The following is a 5,523-nucleotide window of genomic DNA, read 5'->3' on the forward strand; positions in this document are numbered from 1 at the left end:
CCCTATATATTTGAAAAAGGACTTTTTATTATCTTTGATTTTGGATGCAAGTCCTAGCTCTATGTCTGCCTTAGCTTTCCTGACAGCCCCCCTACAGGCCCAAGCAGAGGAGGTATACTCCTCTTTGGAGATAGCACCCCCCTTCCACTGTCTGTACACCGCCTTTTTGGCAAACAGGCATTTCCAGATGCCCTTGGTGAGCCAGGGGGGCTTTTGGGCTCCCTGCCCCCCTTGCTTTTTGTTGGAATGGTCACCCCTTGGGCCCTGAGTATCGTCTCCTTAAGGAATGACCACTCATCTTAGGCACTGAGTTCCCCTGCCCTTGAGAACCCCAGTGCCTCTCCCACTAATCTCAACTCATTGAAGTTGGCCCTCTTGAAGTGTAGGGCTACCGCCTTGCTGCTGGCCCTTGACACCCTGCGCTGAATGGTGAATTCCAGCAAGCGATGATCACTATCACCTAGGTGGTTAAGGACCTGGAGGTCCCTTACCAGGTCATCGCCTGTGGCCAGGACCAGGTGCAACAGGGCATTTCCTCTGGTGGGGCTGTGCACCTCCTGAATTAAGTGGAAGTCCTGTATCTTGGCCAGGAACCTCTTGGAATGGTCCAACCTGGCTGACTGTTCCTCCCAGCCGATGTCCAGGTAATTGAAGTCACCCATGACAACTACATCCCTTGCCTTAAGTGCCTCTGCAAGCTGGCCCAAAAATTCCCGATCCAGCTCCTCCTCTTGTTTGGGGGGTCTGTAGTAAACCCCCACTGTTAAATCCCTCTCCCCACAGCCCCCTTGTATTTTGACCCAGAGCACTTCAGCTTGCCCCTCCTCTGACCCCATTCTGCTGGCAGAAGATATGTATTGCTCCTTGACATGGAGCGCCATACCCCTGCCTTTCCTTCCTTCTCTATCTCACCTGTAAAGCCTATAGCCCCTAATGCTAACTGCCCAGTCATCGGATGAATCCCACCAAGTTTCTGTTAACCTTATTATGTCTGGGTCTGAACTGGCTATTCTGAGGGCAAGTTCCTCCTGCTTATTCCCCATACTATGAGCGTTGGTATATAGGCATTTAATGCCCTGCCTAGCTGCATGTGCCACTCCCCTGATTTGGGAGACTGTTTGGACCCCTGTTTCTTACTTGGGCACTCCTTCATCTCTGAGTATGTATTAAACCAATTAATCTGTTTTACACTCTGATTCATTGGATTGGATTCAGAGGAGTTTTGTTTTTTAAAGGGCCAGGGAAAATTAGATGTTAGGTAGTGATGTCAAATGTCTATGGGCCCTGCCTTACATTCAAATTAAAGCTGGATAGAAAACAGCTCTAGAGTTGTTACACATTTTCAAGCGCTCACTTTATAGAGGGTTGTCTCTTTTTATAGCTGGAGAATCATCTTTTCCTGTGATAATTACTTTGCATGTGTGGCTAGTCTAAATTTATTGCATGATTAACCAGTTAATTGTGTACTATTTGTAATGTGTATCAGGGGCCTAAATAAAGCACTTGGGCAAAAGAAAGGTTGGGACAAAGAAAAGCATCAGTTACAAAAACTTAGTCTGGACTTAGCTAACTTCTGAATTTGTCTTTCTGACCTTTAGAAAAATAATTTGAGCTAGTGGAGACTAATCTTCTTCATAAGAAATACTTTTTCTAGCAAAATGCTGGCATTTTACCTGCCAAAGTCTGACATTTATATGTGAAAATTGAGTCAAATGAATGAAAATTTGTCATTTGTTCCAGGATAGAATTTTTTGTTTGTTTATAGAAATAGCTATTTCCCCATTAGTAAATGTGAGATAATATCTGAAGGCATCTCTCTCATGCTTAAAATGAGTGTATCAAAAAATCCCCTTCGTGATGTTGGGTTTCTATTTTTCTTATCTTGCTCCCATGTGCTACTTTCCTTTTGCCATATCCTTGGCTTGATTGGTTTATCATGCTGCTACTTGTTCACTTTAATTCTTTACTTATTGCACTACCCAGGTCCAAAGACAGATGTTTAGAGACTGTAACCCCTGCACAAGTAAAATTGTTATTGATAAAAATACTCCATTCTACCAATGGAGATGGGAGGAATGAATGGAACCCACATCGTTGAATAGCTATTAGTATGCCTGTGTAATTTCATTTTTTGGGAACACATTCAGAAACCTTGATGGGCAGAGTGAAAGAAGCTGAATCAAATCATATTCAGCTGAACAGAATCAGGCCTGTAGAACTGGGCTATGCCAATAGGTAAGTGTTTTTTTTAATATTTCAGAGCCAATGGATCTTAGTATTTAGTTTTAAATGACCTCATTAAGAATTAAAGTATTGACTTAATAAGGTAATATTAATGCATATGTCTATTTCTTTCTCTTTTATTTTGCCAGTGAAATGATAATCATTAATCTGTTAGGAGGTAGATTTTTGCCCACATTATTAATATGTTGCAGTACTTTAGGAGGTGCTTATGTTAAGTGAAATTTAATACTGATGTGATGGCTACAGTATATAAAAGAGGAAGAAACTGCACTGAGACTTTGAGTGCTGAGTTTTATCACTACACAATTTATCTTTTAGTAATCTTGTGACAAGGTGTCAAAAACATCGTCTTCACATTAGTGAGAATGAGCTACAAGACATTTTGCCCCAAAGTATACAGCTTAACCTAATTATATTACCTGTGCTGAGACAGCAGGATCTATATCATCATTAGGGAGTCATTTATGGATACTAGGACCAACGAGAAATAAGAGGAAAAGATTGTTTTCCATGCTTAATAAAAGCTGGATTTATTCTAAAAAATGCCTGTCAGTGTTCATAAACAATAGAAAACAGAGTCCAAGATTTATAGGCAATTTTAAGGAGGGTACAAAAATAATTTAGAGGTTAGTTTTCTTCATCTCATAACTCACCAGTCGATTCCTAACATACACATCCTCTTCCATGTGAAACTTCCTCCATTTTCACTCCATCCTTCACTCTTAGATAGAATAAGAGACTTTATAGCTACAGACATTGCACACAAACCTGTGCAAATTACTTGTAACAGAACAAAAATTCAACACACAGACTGGTTTCAAAATCATAGAAATCAGTCTAAGATAGACTTGAATGGATGTAGTATGAGACTTAACTGGTTTAGATTACAGCAGTATATCAAATTTCTGTCCTAGATCCCAAAGTGAATTACCTTAGTTTGTTGACCTCTGAATTACCTTAGTTTGTTGTCCTTGCACCCCTCTCAGGACTGTGTACTAGCCTCAGCCAGTGCTCTTCTGCTCTGGGTGAGCATCAGTCCAGGCCTACACCCAGGCTGTCACAGACAGGAGACAGAAAAGCCTCAGTCTCCTGCCTGCTTGCCCCAGTGGTGGATGAAACAAAGGGCAGGAGGGAGGTGGAGCCCCTGGGCCGTGCTGCCCCAGCCCTGAGCCAGTGCATGAGGGGGGCCCATATGGTAGGGAGCTCCATTTTCCCACCTGTCCCCCATGCCCAATCCTCCTGATAGGTGCAGCCAGGAGCCACAGCTAAGAGCTGCATGGTGTCCATGGTCCTGGGAACTGGGGGTGGGGAAAGGGGAGTGGAGCCCCCTGCTGTGTAGACCTGGCTGCCCCCCCAAGCTCAGAGCCAGCAAGGTGGGAGGGCCTGCATGGTAGGGTGCTCTGTTCCTTTCACCCTGCTCCCAGTTTCTGGTGCTCCAGAAAGCTTGTGACTCTGAGGCATAACTCCTGGTTGCAGCTGTCAGGAAGGTCAGGTGTGGAAAAAGAACCTCCTGACCCTGGTCCCAGCCCTGGACCTGGACCCAAGCCAACAGAGATGCAGAGTGGGGGCTCATGTGGCAGGGAGATCCATTCTCCATCCCCTGCTGGACTCACCTGACAGCTGCATGGCTCTGAGCTACAACTCCTGGGGCTGTCCACCCAACCAGGATTGGGGGCCAAGTAAGAAATGACACCCTCTGCTGTGTGGGTAAGAAATGACACCCCAGCTGTGCTGGCTCAAGGCTGGACTGTATGGTTGCGGTCTGTGTTTCCCCATTTCTGCTAGCCCCCCCAACCCTTCTGACAGATGCAGCCAGGAGCTATGCTGTCTGTGGCACTGGGAACTAAGGGTAGGGAGAGGGAATGGAGCCCTCTGTTGTGTGGTCCCAGTCCGGCACTCTCCAGACCCAAATCAGCAATCTGGGGGAGGGCATGTGGTGAGGGTCTCTGCTCCCCTTGCTCTTCCCAGTTCTAGGTGCAGTAGATAGCCATGTAGTCCTGGCCCCTGATCTGGCCCCACTAGATCTAAGCCAGCATAGTGTGGGAGGTCTTTGTGCCAGAATGCTCTGTTCCTCCCCTTGCCCCAGCTGCCACTGACAGCCAACAGCTGCTGGGGGTGGGGCTGGGACTACACTGGCCAATCAGGGTGGCTGTCTATTTGGCTCAGCTTGGCATTTTCTGCCAGCCTGATGGAGCACCCCCCCAACTGCTGACCTTGACCTCCATGTCCCCATAGGTAAATGTAAGTTTTGTTTGCTCCCAAACTAATCTAAGGTGCTTATAAAAAACTTGAAAAGTTACTGCAAATCTGCCTCAGGCTTTTTTGAACCTCTATACTTAGCCAGTGACTACTGGTCCTGGCCCCAACTGTTACTAGGATGACAACACACTGCCATTCAGACTAACTTGGAGATTTTGATTTGTGTTCATTTTTAGTTCCTAAAAGATTATGAGTGTGAAGGTGGCATCATAATTAATGCATTTATTTCTAAAAAAAATATTTAAGAACTGCTTGTGGGAATTAATAATGTTTTAGCTGAGGGATTTTCTTTCAGTAAGAGTGATAACCTAATCAGATACTCAAGGATACAATAATCCTTTGAAAGTGAATCTAAGAATTACCAATTCTCATCAGTTGTAAATTTCAATAAATGCCTTCCCATTTTTCAGATCTAAATATATAGGAATCTATATGATATCTAGATATAAATACATGTACATGGACAGAACAGGCTCAGTTGTTACCAGAGACCCTGTATATGAGGCAGTGCATGTCAAAGATCAAAGTCTTTGATTTCAGATGCCGATGGCAAAAGGTCAGATGGCAAAAGGTCAGAGGCTAACACAAAAAACTCTGTAATTGTAGTCTCACACTATTATTTTTTAGTTTGTAACAGTACTGCATATACACAACCCTGTCTGTGCCTCATTTCAAATTATTTGAGCTCCCATACAAGAGAAAGAAACTGACCTTGACAACTTAGCACAAGAGATATCTGTACCCATGGTGACCAGATAAAAATGAAACTACTTTAATGAAGTTGTAAAATTAAAGTAATATACTACAAGCGCCATCCTGTGACTAAAAAGGACCAGTATCACCCAAGTAAAAATAACGCCCCCCCTTTTTTTGAAACTTGAGCAAACAAAGAGAGCATAAGTGTCAACTCATTAATTATTCATGCCTGGCATATAGTAATTGGTCACCTTTGCCAAGTATAACTTTGAAAGAACTTCCGCCCAAAGCAGAGAACTGTGTATACACTCAAGAAGAACAGAT

General features: G+C 43.8%; 1 long non-coding RNA gene across 1 annotated transcript in view; it reads left to right on the forward strand.

Moving 5' to 3' along the window:
* LOC109324894 overlaps positions 1-5,523 on the forward strand; it is a 17,447-nt gene that overhangs the window by 9,817 nt on the left and 2,107 nt on the right. The window contains exon 2 of the long non-coding RNA XR_002105032.1: positions 3,181-3,183. This is a non-coding gene — a long non-coding RNA (uncharacterized LOC109324894). The remainder of the gene's footprint in view (positions 1-3,180; positions 3,184-5,523) is intronic.

The sequence above is a fragment of the Crocodylus porosus genome, unplaced genomic scaffold, assembly GCF_001723895.1.
Source record: "Crocodylus porosus isolate Cpor-Errol unplaced genomic scaffold, CroPor_comp1, whole genome shotgun sequence".
NCBI classification, from domain to species: domain Eukaryota; kingdom Metazoa; phylum Chordata; order Crocodylia; family Crocodylidae; genus Crocodylus; species Crocodylus porosus.